At 38.2% G+C, this 19422-nt stretch overlaps 1 long non-coding RNA gene across 3 annotated transcripts in view; it reads right to left on the bottom strand.

Annotated features, from left to right (window-relative positions):
- Gm31268 overlaps positions 1–18846 on the bottom strand; it is a 29951-nt gene extending 11105 nt beyond the window's left edge. For 2 of the 3 annotated variants that reach the window (XR_381059.3, XR_872257.2), the window contains exons 1-2: positions 18497–18846; positions 2568–2755 (exon numbers count right to left, since the gene is read on the bottom strand). This is a non-coding gene — a long non-coding RNA (predicted gene, 31268). The remainder of the gene's footprint in view (positions 1–2567; positions 2756–18496) is intronic. The other variant, XR_872256.1, reaches the window with a different exon arrangement.
- Between the last annotated feature and the right edge of the window lie 576 nt (positions 18847–19422).

Below are 19422 nucleotides of genomic sequence, written 5' to 3'. Positions count from 1 at the left end.
CTTATCAGTGAGTGCATAGCAAGTGAAATCTTTTGTGATTTGGTTACCTCACTAAGGTTGATATCCTCCAGATACATCCATTTGCCCAAGAATTTCATAAATTCATTGTTTTTAATAGCTGAGTAGTACTCCATTGTGTAAACTTTCTGTATCCATTCCTCTGTTGAAGGACATTTGAGTTCTTTCCAGATTCTGGCTATTATAAATAAGGCTGCTATGAACATAGTAGAACATGTGTCCTTATTACCAGTTGGAACATCTAGTGGGTATATGCCAAGGAGAAGTATTGCTGGATCTTCCAGTAGTATTATGTCCAATTTTCTGAGGAACTGCCAGACTGATTTCCAGAGTGGTTGTACAAGCTTGCAATCTCACCAACAATGGAGGAGTGTTACTCTTTCTCCACATCCTCACCAGCATCTGTTGTCACCTGAATTTTTTATCTTAGCCATTCTGACTGGTGTGAGGTGGAATCTCAAGATTGTTTTGATTTGCATTTCCCTGATGATTAAGGATGTTGAACATTTTTTTCAGGTGCTTCTCACTTCTGTATTCCTCACTTGAGAATTCTTTGTTTAGCTCTGTACCCCATTTTTTAATGGGGTTATTTGAATTTCTAGAGTCCAGCTTCTTGAGCTCTTTGTATATATTGGTTATTAGTCCCCTATCAGATTTAGGATTGGTAAAAATCCTTTCCCAATCTGTTGATGGCCTTTTTGTCTTATTGACAGTGTCTTTTGCCTTACAGAAGCTTTGCAATTTCATGAGGTCCCATTTGTCAATTCTTGATCTTACAGCACAAGCCATTCATTTTGTCTCATAAGTTTGGGACATTTGTGTCCTCATTTTCAATAAATTCTAAAAAGTCTTCAATGCCTTTCTTTATTTCTTCCCAGACCAAGTTACCATTGAGTACAGTGCTGTTCAGCTTCCATGTGTATATGCCCTTCTATTGTCTTTTGTTGTTATTGAAGACCAGCCTTAGCCCATGGTTATCTGATAGGATCCATGGGATTATTTCAATCTTCTTGTATCTGTTGAAGCCTGTTTTGTGACCAATTCTATGGTCAGTTTTGGAGAAGGTACCATGAAGTGCTGTGAAGAAGGTATATTCTTTTGTTTTAGGATTAAATATTCTGTATATATCTGCTAAATCCATTTGGTTCATAACTGTGTCTCTGTTTAGTTTCTATTTCTATGATCTTTCCATTGATGAAATTAGGGTGTTGAAGTCTTCCACTATTATTGTGTGGGGTGCAATGTATGCTTTGAATATCTTGTTTTCTCCATCTATGGCAATTGAGAGTTTTGTTGGGTATAGTAACCTTGACTGGCAATTGTTTTCTCTTAGGATCTGTATGACTTCTGCTCAGAATCTTCTGGCTTTTATAGTCTCTGGTGAGAAGTCTGGTGTAATTTTGATAGGTCTGCCTTTATATGTTACTTGACTTTTTCCCTTACTGCATTAATATTCTTTCTTTGTTTAATGCATTTGGTGTTTTGATTATTACATGATGGGAGGAAATTCTTTTCTGCTCCAGTCTATTTGGAGTTCTGTAGGCTTCTTGTATGTTCATGGGCATCTCTTTCTTTAGGTTAGATAACTTTTTTCTATAATTTTGTTGAAGATATTTGCTGGTTCTTTAAGTTGGGATCTTCACTCTCTTTATACCTATTATCCTATTAGCTTTGGTCTCATTGTGTCTTGAATTTCCTGGATGTTTTGGGTTAGGAAACTTTTCATTTTGCATTGTTGTATCAATTTTTTTAATGGTATCTTCTGTACTTGAGATTCTCTCTTCTATTTCTTGTATTCTGTTGGTGATGCTTGTATCTGTGACTTCTGACCTCTTTCCTAAGTTTTTTTTTTTTTTATCTCCAGGCATGTCTCCCTTTATGATTTCTTTATTGATTCTATTTCCACTTTTAGATCCTGGATGGCTTTGTTCAATTCCTTCACCTGTTTGGATGTGTTTTTCTGCGATTCTTTAAGGGATTTTTGTGTTTCCTCTTTAAGGGATTCTACCTGTTTACCTGTGTTCTCCTGTATTTCTTTTTTTTTTTTTCCATTTTTTATTAGGTATTTAGCTCATTTACCTGTATTTCTTTAAAGGATTTTTTTATGGCCTTCTTAAAGTCCTCTCATCATCATGCGATGTGATTTAAATCTTAATCTTGCTTTTTCAATATGGTGGGGTATCCAGGACTTACTGTGGTGGGAGAACTGGGTTCTGATGATGCCAAGTAGGCTTCTTTTCTGTTGCTTAGGTTCTTGTGCTTGCCTCTCACCATCTGGTTGTCCCTGGGGTTATTTGGTCTTGCTGTCTCTGACTAGAGCTTGTCCCTCCTGTGGGGCTGTGAGCCTGTGATCTTATGTGTGTCAGCACTCATGGGAGACCAGTTTCAGGTGGGATTTTGGTGTCAAATGTTGTGTCACAGGGTTAAATCTGGGGGACTGATGAAAACTGGAAAGGCCCTGCCCCTGACTGTTTCGTGGTTTCTGTGTCCTTTGAGCTCCTGTTGGGTCTTTCTTTAGACAGTTATTGGAGCAAAAGTGGTGGTCTCACCTGTGAGCTTAGGAGGGACAGCACTCCTAGAATACCAGCTCTCTCCTTGTGGGATTTGGGTAAGGAATGCTGTGGGATATCCAGGGCACAGATGGAGACTAGAAGTCTCCTGTTCTTACATTCAGTCTTCAATAAGCCATATTCCAACTGCAAACCCATTGCATTGCTCTGTATTGGAACAATAAATTCTGAAATAAATATGAGATAAGAGAAAGGAATAAGACACTTTAAATTTTAATGTGAGTGTGCTAACTTCCCCCAATTCATAGATTCTCTTTGTGTTATTACAGAATTAGAGAGCTAAAGGTATCTTGTATTAAGCAGTTAATTCCTAAGATACGGTTAGCATTTAAAATTCAAATGCTCAAAAAACAAACTACAATTTTCAAATGAGCTTTATATTGAGCTCAGAAAATTTCTATTGTCCAGATTGGTAGGAGTTCAAACTTATAAATCCACTATGGAATCAGTGTGGCTGTTCCTCACCAAGAAAGAAATCAATCTACCTCAATCAACATCCAGCCATACCATTCTTGGGCATATATCCAAAGGACACTTCATCCTATCACATAGACACTTGCTCAACCATGTTTATTTTTGCTCTTTATAATAGCCAGAAAATGGAAATAACCTAGCTGTCTCTCAGCAGAAGAATGAATAAAGAAAATGTGGTATTTTTACACATTGGAGTATAAATTAGCTGTTAAAGATGACATGATGAAATTCACAGGTGAATGACTGGAACTTGAAAAAAAATCATCCTATGTGTGGTATTTCAGACCCCAAAAGACAAATAGAGTATGGATTTGCTTATATTTAGGTATAATTTGTTAAATCAAGGAAAACCAACCTACAATCTATAGGAACATGGAGGTTAGGTATAGAGCAAGAGATTAAGGGGACATATAGAAAGGGGAAATAGAATAGATAGTTATGGATGAATGGATGGGTGGATGGATGGACTAGAACAGGAGGATCAAGGGGAGATGGGTAGGGAGACTAGGACAAGGAGAGACAGCCAAAATTAAATGTCATTTGAGGGGTACCATGGAAATCTAATAAAGTAGAAGCTGCCTAAAATATATACATATATGAAGGGAATATAAATGAAATTGCCAAATATTTCAGAAGATAGAGTCCTTATTGGGTATCTCTTATCACCAAATAAAGTTTCCAGTACCAGGATCAGTTTATCTAATTGAGTTGTTGACCAAAGGGATCCTATGGGAATCCCCTAACAACCCAGGCTATTGCCAAGACTGTTGCTTGCTTTCCACAAACAGATAGGGAGCCCCCATTGCTGAAGAAAACACCTACACAACTCATCCAACTAGAGAAGTCAAGCTGGTGCCCATACAAATCCTTCACACCTACATTCTAGAGTCTTTGATACAGGAATGTATTCTACAGACTAACAAGAAAGAAATGCAAACACCAAGCCAGACACAAGCCCTTTAATCAGCAATGATGTCTAACCTGTAAGATATGCTGGGGCAATGGTGGCACAAAGCTTGTGAGAGTAATCAGCCAATATCTGATTTGACTCACTACGAAAGATTGAACCCATACCCAACACTGTAGAAGTTATGCCCCATTCTTTCACCCAGCACCATGCTCCCAGAATTAAGACTCAAAGTCAAAATATATTTACAAATACCTTGTTCATGTAGTTAGGCTCTTCTCTGACTAGATGATAACTTACTATAACCCATTTACTTTAACCTACATTGTGCCACATGGCTAGCTACCTCTGTTTAGGCACCAAGCATCTGTCTTATCATATTTTCCCCTGTGAATCTTCTACCTGGTTCTATCCCAAAATTTTCTCTTCTCCCAGATATTCTACCTTCTGTTTCCTGCCTAAGCCATAGGGCATCAGATTTATTATTGACAGGTACCACATTAATACAGACATAAGATATTCTCTCTACAATTCTCTTTTTAAGTTTAATAGAGGTTTTCATTTCTTTCAAACATTTGAATACAATTATAACAATTAAGAAACTATTAGGTAAATTTTACATTTATCATATTTAGTCCATTTATATTTGGGAATTGAGAGAATTTTATCATTTATGTGATCTTGGTGAGTTTAGAGTTCTGTATCTAAAACATTTTCCTTTTTTAAAATATTTTTATTAGGTATTTTCCTCATTTACATTTCCAATGCTATACCAAAAGTCCCCCATACCCTCCCCCCCAATCCCCTACCCACCCACTCCCACTTTTTGGCCCTGGCATTCCCCTGTACTGGGGCATATAAAGTTTGCAAGTCCAATGGGCCTCTCTTTCCAGTGATGGCCGACTAGGCCATCTTTTGATACCTATGCGCTAGAGTCAAGAGCTCAGGGGTACTGGTTAGTTCATATTGTTGTTCCACCTATAGGGTTGCAGATCCCTTTAGCTCCTTGGGTACTTTCTCTAGCTCCTCCATTGGGGGCCCTGTGATCCATCCAATAGCTGACTGTGAGCATCCACTTCTGTGTTTGCTAGGCCCCGGCATAGTCTCACAAGAGACAGCTATATCTGGGTCCTTTCAGCAAAATCTTGCTAGTGTATGCAATGGTGTCAGCGTTTGGAAGCTGATTATGGGATGGATCCTCGGATATGTCAGTCTCTAGGTGGTCCATTCTTTCATCACAGCTCCAAACTTTGTCTCTGTAACTCCTTCCATGGGTGTTTTGTTCCCAAGTCTAAGAAGGGGCAAAGTGTCCACACTTTGGTCTTTGTTTTTCTTGAGTTTCATGCGCTAAAACATTTTCTATCCTCACATATATTACCATCCTAAATACATCTTCTTAGACCTAGAACATCTTCTTATATACCAAACAACTTAAGCTTAAAATAAGACTGTGACTATCTAGACTTCAACAACATCAGAGACCTGAGAAGGAAAATATGTTACCTGAGTGTGCAGGAACTGCAGGAACGAAACTTCCAGAAATTATGGAAATGACAGAGACAGCTGACTGCCTATATAGTCCCCAATATTGTCTCTGTACCATTGGAGCATCCATTTCTGCCTTGTGGACCACACTATCTGACAGACTGTTTATGATGCAGGAATTAGGGAGGACTTGCTTTCCCTGTATTGGCAGAGCTTGATTTCCTTGAATCTGTTTGTCCTTTCTGGATAGCATTTGTCTGTAGTTAAAATATGGACATTTTCTTTGCCCATTGGCTACCTTGTCACAATTGAAGCAACTCTGCATGGAGATACTGATGCTCATCATATTCTTTGAAGTAGAATGAGAGTACTGTCAGGAGCAGACCCATCTCATAGTCAAAATATCTTTTAATAATGAAACAATTTTAAATATCATATTGTGTGACATTTAAAGAATATATTCATATTCTTTTTTGTTGCTTTTGTTTGTTTGATTGATTGATTGATTTTTTTTCAAGACAGGATTTCTCTGTATAGCCCTGGCTGTCCTGGAACTCACTTTGTAGACCAGGCTGGCCTCGAACTCAGAAATGCACCTGCCTTGGCCTCCCAAGTGCTGGGATTAAAGGCGTGTACCACCATGCCTGGCTTTTTTTTGGGGGGGGAGGGTCCATATTCTTTTTAAAGACCATCTATTTATAAAATTTCAGAACAAGCAAACAGTGCCTGTTTTTAGCTATTTATTATCTGTTTAACCCAGGATGTATACTTCTTTGTTGATCTACACTAGTATCTGACATGGCATGAGTTTGACTATTAATTTGCATTAATTATCCTAAACAGGTTATAGTCACAGCAATTAAAAGGATTGAGACTAAATGTAGTATTCTTAAATGAGTTGCATATGCATAATACCTATATAAGAGTTGAGGGTAGAAAGATGGATCAGTGGTTAAGAGCACTGACTGCTCGTCCAAAGGTCCTGAGGTCAATTCCCAGCAACCACGTTGTGGCTCACAACCATAAGCAATGTGATCTGACTCCCTCTTCCGGTGTGTCTGAAAACAATTACAGTGTACTCATATACATAAAATAAATAAATAAATATTTAAAATAAAAGATTTGAAACGTTCATAGCTTATATTGTAACAAAATCAACCTTTAATTTTGTACCAATATACAATGACTCATACCAATGAAAACCATAAACTTGTATCAATAATTATAATCCATAATGATGTAAACAAAAATAACATTATTTGAGAATTGCAATAATTTTAAGTTGAAGAGTAGATTCAATAATCTACCCTCTTATTATATTATTTCTATATGATATGTCTATATTCTTCCCTTTTCATTTCAACCCCCCCTTTTCCTTACCTAAAAAAGAAAGATAGAGAGAAGCAAGGAAAGATAGAAATCCCTAAGTCTAAGTTCCCTATTTTATTTCCTCCCTGTCTAGAATCATAACTATTTGTAACCATCCCTTAAAATGACAACGTACCTAGAACTCATAAAATGACCAAAACCATCCACCACAACTTAAGGAACTGGAATAATGGTCTTATAATTGCTTCCTGCTGAACAAGAGTGAAAAATTCCTTTTGCAGGGAGAAGTGGGGGGACTAAGAAAATTAGGGGAAAAAATGGTTAGTCTCAAGAAAGCTAGCTGTAATCATGTACTGTCCAGTCTCTGTAGACTAAGAAAGTTCTGGGCTTAACTGAAGTCCTGACTGGAACAGTCTGAAAAGCTGAATGAACCTAGGTCGTAAAGGATCAGCAGCCTTTCCTGAAGCTGTTTTGGAAGCAAGTCTCCTGAGGAATAGCATTGAAGCAGTGTAAGTCTGTATCAACCATCCTAGCATCCTTGAGGTTGGATCTTGCCAGGACTGTTTCATTGGACTTCTATTCTGCAACATACAAACCTTACAAGTAATATATAATCCTATAAAGACATTTGTATAGAATGTTCTGGGTGCTTTTATTTGAGCAGGTAAAAGATAACTGTTTCTTTTGAAGTTAGTTTGATAATATAATCAAACTGTAATACAAATCTACATTTTTTTATATTTACGAATACCTTGGCCATATAGGTAGGATTCTCTGACTAGATCATAACTTACTATAACTCATTTAGTTTTAACCTACATTCTGCTGTGTGGTTAATTACCTGTGCTAAGGTACCATATGTCTGTTTCATATTTTCCCAGGTGAATCTCCCATCTGGCTCTATCCCAGAATTCTTTCTCTTCCCAGATGTCCCACCTCCTATTTCCTGCCTAAGCCATAGGCCATCAGATTTATTATTGACATGTACCACATCTGTACAGACATAAGATATTCTCTTTACAAAACACTTAGGTTCTTGGCTTCCCAAGCAGTGTGGGAATAAATACAGAGACTTGTTATGGGTTACTCTGGTGCTGTTTGTATTCTAATGTTAACTCAGCTTCCTCAAGAAGGGGTGACCTAACAAGGAGTAGATCACATACTCAGGTGATTTCACGCGACCCTTCTCCCTATTTTAACTAGTCAAGTTAAGATTAGAGCTTGTGTTTGGGCAGGGGAAGGGAAAGGTGGGAGTGGAAGTTTTAGAGAGAGGAAGAAGAGGTGGAAGGAAGATGGAACAGAACCACATAACCCAGAGAAGTTGCAAGTAGCAAGAAATCTCAAAGCCGGGTAATAGAGTAGTGTAGCAGTAAATCTACCCAATCTAGATGTGAAGCTTATAAGTATCATAACTGAATTGTGTGCTTCTGTGTGGGCTTATTGGGGTTGGAGATTTACTGTAACAGAGACTCACAACCAGAAAATATGCAGAGAGTGAGAGAGCTTGCAACGCGCATCCCTAAATGAAATGTCTCTATCAAATCCTTCCCCTTGGGGCCCTCTAAATTAACATGATCAAAACTCATAGAAAGTCACAGAGACTAGGGCAGGCAGCATGAACTGAGTCTGCAAGAGTCTGCACCAGGTCTTTTGAAATGTATATAATGGCTTTTTTGGGGATTCCTGAATGTGTCTATAAGTCTTGTACTTTGTCTTGGATTCTTTTCCTTCTGTTTGTCTTGTCCAACTCCTATGTGTTAGGTTTTGTTTGTTTTATTTTACTTTTATTCCTTAGATGCCTATTTGTTTTCTAATAAGAGACAGAAAGACAGTGGATCCAGATGGGAATTCGAAGGAGTAGAGAGAGAAGAAACTGTAATTTGGGTATATTATATGAGAAAAGAATCTATTTTTAATAAAAGGAAAAATAAAAGATTATTACAAATGCTCACATTTTCTGTAATAAAAAATAGTTGGTGGGACTACCACACCAAGATGTGGGTGACACGGGAGAGCTGAACAAACTCAGTAAATATTATTCAGAACATTCTAAGAGGTGCATCAACAGTGGGGAAGGATGAGGTTTAAGTCTTGTAATTCAGGATTCCATGTAAATTTTACAAAAAAACATACAGGAATATTTTTAAGGAGCAAACTGATTCTTATAATAAAATTGAATCTAAAACCAGAAAGATAGACCTGTCAGAATCAAGAACACATTCTGTTAGTTTCCCTGTGTACTATGAGCCATTAATGAGCAGAGACACCTATGGTGATTATTCTGGAAGTTAAATAGATTTTACATTCTATTGTTCACCTATATTCAACCCCTTGCAGCCCATGAACTCCAGGATGCATGTACTCAGAAGTAATTTTAAATTCTTTTGACCAGGTAGCCTTTGTCCACTAAGACATCCACTAGGTTCACAAAGACATCATTGATTTTGGGTATTGCATAATAAAGACATAATAGATTTTGGGTATTGCAAATTTAGTCAAAACATGTCTTTGAAGACAAGATCTCTGTGTGCTGAGAAATTGATTTACCTAGCTTATACCAGCCATGTAGCCACAACTTGAACTAGAGACCAAAACCTTGATGTGCCTGATCTGTAGCTCATGGCAGCACAGTTTGATTTCACTTTTTGTTCCTTCCTGGATGTGATCCTATTTTGAACTCTGATAGGCTCAGAAAAATAACAGCTCCACTGGGGAGAGAGAGAGAGAGAGAGAGAGAGAGAGAGAGAGAGAGAGAGAGAGCATTAAAGCAAACCCCAAGACTGCTCTAACAATTCTTCCAACAGAAGACACACTGACTGCCTTCCCTGGGTCTTTTACTCCAACCAAATAAAGTAAACAACTACAATTTCAGTTAAAACAGAGATGTTCCTATAACTCTTAAATGACAGAAAGTGTTTTTGTGATTAGTGGCTAATTCTCTTGTCAAATATTTGAGCATAAGACAGAATGGTAAACACTAATAAGATTAACCCATAAAACATCACAGCTGAGAGCATATTCTCTTGGTGGAGTTCATTAACTGCTCAAGGGACCCATGTTATAACTAGATTCAAAGTGGTCTTTCTAAAAGAGAAAGCAAGGAGAAGGAACTGCAGAGTCTGAGTCCTGTATCCTGCATTCTGCATCATTCTACTCATGGGTACCCTGATTATTACATAAATATTGGGTACATATCCCAAATATTGTCTTATGTTAAAATGATAATAATATTTAAATAGAATTGACTCACTCATCTAGACACCTAGCTCAAATGCAATCAATGGTCTCTGGATGATCTCTCCCATTAAGTATGAGCCGGTCTTCCTGCCTTGCATAAAGAAAAGTGATATTATGTGAAACTAATCTAAGACTGTTCACATAGGCCACTTGTGATAACAAAAATCCAAATGTTGTACCATAAGCATTCCTAAAGAGAGGCCACCCACTGAGAAATGAAAGATTTCATTAACTGACACATACAGAAGCTTAACTGAAGCCTCAGCCTCTCAACCAAGCCTTAAGACATTCTGAGCTAGAACTGTAGCCCTCCGCCCACCCCCGACACACACACACCAAAAAATTCAAAATGAATCAAAAACTTCAGGGTAAGATTCAAAACTCTGAAATGATATAGAAAAAAAATAGGACAAAACATATAAAGATTTTCTGAAAAAGACTCTGATGGGATAGCAGATAATCCCAATTGACATATAATATTCTAAGAAATATGTTTCTTCTCAATGAAGTACATAACGAGAAGAGTGAAGGCACAGCCTATAGAACAGGAGAAAACTTTTGCCAGTGGTACATATGATAGGAAATAGACATCAGATGTATAAAGCAAGCCAAAACTTAAATACCCAAATATATACTTAAGGAACAGGCTGATAAATTGAATATAGTTCCTTTTTAAGTGTTCTTACTTTTGTAAATGCTCTTGCTTTCTCTTGTTCCTCTCTTATTCCCTTGCTCTCCCCTTTCCCCCACTTCCCCCATTCCCTTGCCCCTCTCTCTTTATGTGCTCATGACCGGCCTCTACTCCTCTACTTCTCTACTTCTCTACTCTCTCTCTCTCTCTCTGCCTTTCTCTGCCTTTATTAACCTCTTAGCTCCCCTCCCCATGCTCTGATTAAACTCTATACTATAATAAAAAAATTAAATGTTTTACATCCATTTATTTTATTTTATGTGTATGAGTTTTTGCCTGCATATATGTATGTGTAACACATGTGCTTGGTGCCTATGAAGGTCAGAAGAAAGCATCAGATCCTCTAGAACTGAAGTTACAGACAGTTGTGAGCTAGTGTGTGTGTGTGTGTGTGTGTGTGTGTGTGTGCGATAAAACTCTAGACCTCTATGAGACCAAGAAGTGCTTTTAACTGTTGTTCCAACACTTGAGCCCACTATTAGGTAGTTCTTAAAGACAACTTTAATCTTAGCACTTGAGAGACAGAGAGAAGCAGATATCTGAGGTTGAGGCCAGCTGGGTTTACATATTGGGTTCCCTATCAGCAAGGAATACAAAGTGAGACTTCAAAAAAAGTGTTCAACATCTTAAACCATCAGAGAAATATAAATCTAAGCTGCACTGGGATTGCATCTAGTCTTATTCAGAATGGCTATCATCTAGATAACAATGAATAACAAAAGTTCATGAGGAACAAATTTCAAAGTAAGTTAGGACCTATTCACTGTTGGTGAGATGTAAGCTTACACAGGCTGTATGAACATAGGTCTGGAGATTCCCCCAAAACTAAAACTAGTACGACTATGTGATCCAGTGATAAGATCTCTGTAAATATACTGAAAGAGTTCTAAGTCAATATACCATAGAACTCATCCATGTTCACTGCTACACTATTTATAATACCTAAAATGGAACCAACCAACCTTCTGGTCTGGGATTGTGCCCTGAGAAGACCTAGGACACAAACTTTGCAGCCAGACCCACAACACCCAGAGGAAGCTCCACTCCCAGATGCTCTAACACAACCATGACTATAGGATCACAGGATTACAGAATCCCAGGAGCTTGGTCACACCAGGATGTCAGGGTACCAGAGGCAGCTTGACAACCAGAAATTCTGACACACCCAGGATCTCAGGATGACAGGGTCCCAGTACCACAGAATCACAGAGAGAGCTGAACTCTGAAGAGTTCTGCCACAACAAAGATCAGAGGAAGGACAGGTTCCAGTCAGATATAGCAAGGATAGGTAGGACTAAAGATAATCAGATATTGGGAGACAAGCATAAGAACATAAGTGACAGAAAACAAGGCTATTTGGCATCATCAAAACCCAATTCTCCCTCCATAGCAAGTCCTGGATACACCATCACATCTTGCTAAAAAAGCAATACTCGGTTCTAAAATCATTTCTCGTGAAAGTGATAGAGGACTTTAAGAAGGAAATAAAAACTCCCTTAAAGAAATACAGGAGAACACAGGCAAACAGCTAGAAGCACTTAAAGAGGGGAAAAAAATCCCTTAAACATAAACAAGCAGGTAAATGAAGTGAACAAAACTATACAAGACCTAAACATGGAAATAGAAATGATAAAGAAATCACAAAGGGAGACAACCCTAGAGTTAGAAAACCTGGGAAAGAAACCAGAAGTCATAGATTCAAGCATCAGCACCAGAATACAAGAGATAGAAGAAATTATCTCAGGTGTAGAAGATACCATAGAAAATTTTGACACAACAGTCAAAGAAAATATAAAATGCAAAAAGCTCCTAACCTAAAACATCCAGGAAATCCAGGACACAATGAAAAGACAAAACCTAAGGTTAACAGGTATAGAAGAGAATGAAGATTACCAACCCAAAGGGCCAGTAAATATCTTCAACAAAATTATAGAAGAAAATTTCCTTAACCTAAAGAAAGAGATGCCCATGAACATAAAAGAGGCTTACAAATCACCAAATACATTGGACCAGAAAAGACTATTCTCCTGTCACATAATAGTCAAAACAAGGAAAAAATATTAAAAGCAGTAAGGGAAAAAGATCAAGTAACATTTAAAGGCGGACCTATCAGAATTACGCCAGACTTAACAGACTTACACCAGACTATGAAAGCTAGAACATCCTGGGTAGATGTCATACAAACCCCAAAAGAACAAAAATGTGAGCCCAAGCTACTATACCCAGCAAAACTCTTAATTACCATAGATGGAGAAATGAAGATATTTCATGACAAAACCAAATTTATACAATATCTTTCCACAAATCAGTCCTACAAAGGATAATAGATGGAAAAGACCAATATAAGGAGGGAAACTACACCCTAGAAAAAGCAAGAAAGTAATCTTTCAACAAACTCAAAAGAAGATAGCCACACAAACATAATTCTGCCTCTAACAACAAAAATAACAGGAAGTAACAGTCACTTGTCCTTAATCTCTCTTAACATTAATGGACCCAATTCCCCAAAAAAGACATAGACTAACAGACTGGATACATAAACAGGACTCAGCAATTTGCTGTATACACACCTCAGTGACAAAGACTGACACTATGTCAGAGTAAAAGGTTGGAAAACAATTTTCCAAGCAAATGGTCCCAAGAAACAAGGTGGAGTATCCATTCTAATATCAAATAGAATCAACTTTCAGCCAAAAGTTATCAAAAAAGATAAGGAAGGATACTTTATAATGGATAAAGTTAAAATCTACCAAGATGAACTCTCAATTCTGAATGTCTGTGCTCCAAATGCAAGGGCACCCACATTCATAAAAGAATCTTTAATAAAGCTCAAAGCACACACCACAGCCCATAAAATAAGAATGGGAGACTTCAGCACCCCAGTCACAGTCTGATCATGGAAACAGAACTGGGGTGACCACCAGAAAGTCCCAGATGCCAGAAAAAGAAAAAAGAGGCTCCCAGGAACCAATGGGAACGTTAGCTGAAATACCCAACAACAGGGAGAGAGAACCTGTAGAGGCCGTATCCGGAGGTTAGGCACAGCCCCCAAACACCAAGCCAACAACCATAATCTATATGCAGAGAACCTAGTGCAGGCCCATGCAGGCTCTGCATTTGCTTTAGTCTCTGTGAGCACTGCTTAGCTGACTCAACTGGTCATGCCCTCACATGTTCTGGACTGACTCTAGCTCCCACAATTCCTTCTTTCACATTTATGGAGGGTTCCTTGAGCTCCAAGAGGAGGTAACCCATGGAGACTTCTACCCTGAGTTCTCTTTCTATAGAGTCATGTAACTTCAGCTTGTGTCAAGTTGACATAAAACTATTCAAGACAGTAGTAATTATGAAATAATAGATCTCTATATTTCATTTTCAAATTTCTTTAGTTTTAGCTGCTTCTCTCCAATTCCCATCTTCTCTGTCCTCCTGTCTTCTCCACTTAAATGTCTCTCTCATAATTCCCCTTTTCTACCAATGCATTTAAAAGTATTTGATTTATGTTTTGCTTTTTAATTTTCTGATAATAGTAAAAAAAAAAAAAAAAAAAAAAAAAAAACTTCATGAAGCTGTTACCCCAGTAGAACACAGTACTTGGGTTAAACTCTGTGTTTCTCCAGTCATTAACATTCTGTTCTGGCATACACTGTTATTTATCTATTTATTTATTTGTTTGTTTGTTTATTTATTTATTTATTTACTTGCTTTTTTTTCTTTAATGACAGTGGTAAATGCTAAAATTGGATTCCCTTTGGAACCAGGTAAAGACAAAATCCAAATAGATATAGAACCTGGGGGGAAATATCACGAGAGCTTCAAGTTCCAAGTGCCTTGAGTGTTCCTAGCAGTGTTGGACTTTAAGAAGCTTGATAATGGGGAAACCCTTGTTAGAGAGTAGCAGAAATTGTTACCTCATAGAATATGTTATGACATAAGACAATCTAACCTATACATTTACTCTGACCAATTATAGAAAAGAAAAGGTAAACCAAAGTTTTATTTATTTTTTAATTAAGACTTGCTGGAGTGGAAATTTCTTAGCCTCTCCAGAGGCTAATTCCAAAGTTAATAAATGCCTTATGTATAACAATTAAATCAAGGTAGCCAAAAATACAGCCCAAAAATGTACAAGGTGTTGTAGTAAATGTTTTCATTAAGTTTTGAAGCCCTACTTAGGCATCCCTTATTAAGACCTTAAACCTAAAAAGGATGGAGTCTTTTGATGCAGGTATCGATGAGGGATTTTTTTTGGTTTTTGGTTTTGTTTTTTCAATCATATCAACACTATAGTTCACATTTATAAAGCACTATATTTTGAAAATATTTTATCTGCATTTCACAAATTTGATCATCTCAATACTGGGAATTTAAAAAATATCTGAAGTAAATACTCATAAATACTCATAAAGATATTTGCCCACTAGCATATAACTGAGTCATGAAGAACTGACTCCCCATTGGGAATGTTTCTCATGTCAACTACCACTTCATTTAATAAAGGAGACATCTTGAAGATGTTTTTAAAAATGTGGAGATCAGAAAAAGTTCAAATACACTTTTTAAGTCATACTTCTTTTCTTTGAAAAATCTCTATTATTATTCTCATTTTCCTAGTTAGCTTTAATTTTGTTGTTGTTGTTTTTTTTTTTTTTTTTTTTTTTTTTTTTTTGAGACAGGGTGTCTGTGTGTAGTCCTGGCTATCCCAGAACTCACCATGTACACCAGGCTGACCTCAGACTCAGAGGTCTGCCTGCTTACCCAGCAGCTTTAATTTTTACCTTAACATGGCCTATACTAACCCTCTGCTAAAGAATGGCCTAGATGAGATTTGACCTTTTAGCATGTCTTTGGGGACTGATATACAAGGGTCAAGCCCACCATTAGTAGTGTTACATAGCCAGATGGTCCTGGGTTATATAAGAAAGATAGCCAACAAGACAGAAAGCAACATTCCCCCAGGGTTTCTACTTTAAGATCTTACTGAGTCTCTGTCCTGATTTCTCTTAGTGAAGGACTGTGGCCTGGATGTATAAAATGAATAAATCTTTTTCTCCCCTAAGTTGTGAAGACCTGAACATCCTGGAGATGCCTGGACTGTAGGCCAACCAGCAAAGACAGCGACAGGTATGAAGTAGAGCTGCCCTGAGTCTAAGGAACATGCCGTGCATGCTATGGGTGGCAGAGCAGAAGAAATAGGATGGTTCAGGACCTCAGGAATCCAGAAGACCACAAGAGAATGCCAGATGCTAGGCTCTGAGCTATAGAATTTAAATTTACATGGCTACATATGGGGTTTACTTTGATCTGATTATTTACATGTCCCAGTTTTTCTATTTTGTAACAAGGGAGTATTTAACTTATTTTTTTGTTTTATACGAACCCATAGTTGAGAGACTTGGGACTTTTAAAAGACATTGGAACTTTTAAAACATTGGCATTTTTTAAAAAACTGGGATTTTCAAAATTATACTGTGTTTTATATTATATCTAGGAGACAAGGAATTAAAAAGTACAGGTTAAAAATGGTTTGCATATATGCAAAGACAGTTTTCCATATGCTTAAGCTGGTGCAGAACAGAGCATTCTTTGTCTCAGTGGTTTAAACATGTTTATGCACAAATTGACAAGAAGTAGATTATCCTAGTAAGCTTTAATTGTCAACTTTAACTATCAATGGTCAGAATCATCTGAGAAGAAAGACTCTACTGAAAAATTTCCTGGATTAGACTGGCCTGTGGGCATGTCTATGAGGGATTGTTTTAACCATAAATTGATAGTCCTCGGCTGCCTTAAATAAGATGTCTGAACATCAGCCTGTGTGAGGAAGCTAGAAAGCAAACCAGTGAGTGACCTGACAGGGAGCCTTACTCCATGGTTTGAATTCCTGCCGTGGATTCTCTCAGTGATGGATTGTGATTAAAAACAATTTATAGCAAATAAACCCTTTCCTCCCTAAGTCACTTTGGACCAGTGTTTCAATACAGCAACCGAAAGCAAACTAGAACATTCACCATCCAGATCCAGGGACCGCATAGGCAATGACTTTCACCATGTGGGAATAGGGTATTGTTTGTCTCAAAGAGGAGCCTGGTGAGGTACATGCTGAAATAGTTATGCAGGGTGCAGAAGAGACAACAGCAAGAAAAAGTCCCAGCAAAGATTTTGTTTTCTCTTCCAAACTTTCCTTGGATTTCCTTCAAAATAAAAGCCTTTTGAAAAGTACACTGAAGCTATGGATACAATTTTTAAAATCCAACTGGGCAGCCATGGAGTTCCCGTGGAGTTTTCAGATACTGTTGTATTTATTTAACACGCTTCAAATTTTCCCCAGTAAAAAGTTAAGCGTGACTGCTCACGCGCTGGTCTCAGCTAAGGAGCCTTTGGGTCATCCTTAGCTTCATTTCCTTTGTCCAATTCTGTCCTTTTAAGTCTCCCAAAGTACTTGAACTTCTTCCTTTCTCTGGCTTGCAGTCCTTCCCTCCTGACTGGCAAATCCAACCAATCACTAAATTCAGCAAAACAAAGGAATTCATAAGCAACAGGAACCCCCCTCCCGGAGCCTCCCCCCGCCCTCCCCCTTCATAAGCAGTTTAGTGACCACCTTTTGTTATTTGCATGCTTTGAGGGTTTAATCCCCAGCCAAAGTGGTTTATCAAAGTAATTCTCCCAAACATATGCAGTGCTTTCCTTGGGAAGAATGATGCAGAATACAATTTTCTCCATCTTGTTACACTTATTATTGTGAATTCCTTTGCATTTTGTTCAAAAGAAGCCAGTCCCTGAAACTTGATTTTGAGAACTCAAGAAGGCATTCAACAGTCTCTGAAAGGGGTGGTTAATTCTATTTGAGTTTCACTCCATAGCCCCATTCAAAACAGGTTGTGTGTATCTAAGAACAAATGGAGTTACCACACAAGAGGTTTATTATCAGAGCTACGCTTCTGGGAGCAGCTCCCACTTCTTAATCCTGAAAGGAGGACAGAAAAGGAAGGAACACAGGCCTTGGTGAATGGAGAGAGGAGGTGAAAAAGGAAGGGGTGGATAAAAAGAAGGAGAGGGGCAAATGAGGGCCATTTGAAAAGCCACAGCCGCTGTTCACAGCCTTCAACTCTCTGTGCTGCACCAGTTCAAAAGAAGAAAACGGTATCAGCGCAAATCAGAATCAACTTTATTTTCTAAACCTTCCCCCTCTTTCGGTATCTTCATGTGGTCTGTGCTTTGGTTTTGACTTGATTCTGTGAGAGATTGAGATTCACTGCCCCACTTAATTAAAAGAGTGAACCTAGGCCCTCAAACGCAGGGAACTTGACCAGGAGCCAACAATGCCTCCCTTTTCTGCCCATGGTAAGCATTTGATGGTAAAATTAGCTTGAACGTCCGTCCCCTCATTGTACCCCCTTGCTTCACGCTTTTTGTGAAACCCACTGGATTTTTATTTTTGTTTTTGATTTTGTTGTTGTTGTTCTTTTGTTGCTCCAGATGAAGAAAACCACCACAAGCTGAGGGACTGACCCTAGAAGGGAACCAGGTGTTCATTTTGTTACCAACTCCCCTGCCCTGAAAGAAAGGCCTGACCAGATTCAAGTTGTCAAAGTGCCTTTTGACTCTTTGCATCTCAAGTGTCAACCAGGACGGTTGCTGCAGAAGCTCTCTAGTTAATAGTGGACTTCTGAGGTTATAATATCTCTGGATATAATTCAATATGAGAAACTTTCCATTGAGCTTCTGGAGCAAAACCAGGCAAGCCTAGCAGTACAAGCTACTTCCAAAGAGAACTGGACTTACCCGGTTTTGAGAATTCACCCTCTCCTTGTCTGACCTCTGTTACTTCTTCCAGAAAATGGCAAAGAATCACAGAAGCGGGAGAAGAGGAAACTACCAGCTTTCTTTTACTTGTGCAAATAAAAAAAAAAAATGACATTTCCCCTCTACCATTTCCCTTTAAACAGAAAGGAGGCACACTGAACAATGCACAGTGCCTGCCCAGACGTTACTGCCTGCCTTTGCCTTATTCCTTTCAGCTTGCTCTCTTTGCTTGGCTTATTCCTTATTTTGCCAAATTTTTCCTCCAAGCAATTACATTTCTTGACCTGGAAAAGGTTGTAGCTCTCTTTGTCGTTTGCATGTGATCACCCAAGTGGATTAATGTGGGTGTGTTAAATGGTTGGAAGAAGTCGTTTTCTCTGCCAAGTCCTCTCAATCACTCTTTTGATGTAACTTTTGTTCTCCCACCAACACAGTGTGTACACATGTGTGCAGGCAGGTATGCATGTGTGCGTTGCACAAGTGTGTGTACATGTGTGCATTGAATGTGTGAGTATTCCTTTCCACGCATTAGTTCCCTCTTTGGAAGACATTCCTTTTGAAAGCCTAGAGTAAATAAATCTGTAAAAAGAAAAAGCTAAGCAGATGTATGTGTCAATCAAGAGGAGAGAGGCAGGTGCTGTCCAGAAGTTGCTGTCCCTGGAATTACATCTATGTGAGACCCTGTACATTCATTCCCTGTTATACCAACATCCCTTGAGTTTCTAGACATTAAGTCTCTATTCTCATTCCTTAAAGAGTTCCAGCAGTAATAATGATAAACTCTTAGGAAGAGAAATTGTTTTAAATAAAGTCAATAAGGCCTTCCTACACCAGGCCTATATATAAAGTTGATGTGTACTCCTGCACTTATATATAAAGGTGTAGAAATGATGCACACTATTACC

Source organism: Mus musculus, chromosome 11 (genome assembly GCF_000001635.26).
Source record: "Mus musculus strain C57BL/6J chromosome 11, GRCm38.p6 C57BL/6J".
NCBI classification, from domain to species: Eukaryota; Metazoa; Chordata; class Mammalia; order Rodentia; family Muridae; genus Mus; species Mus musculus.
This window is presented reverse-complemented; position numbering and strand designations above follow the sequence as displayed.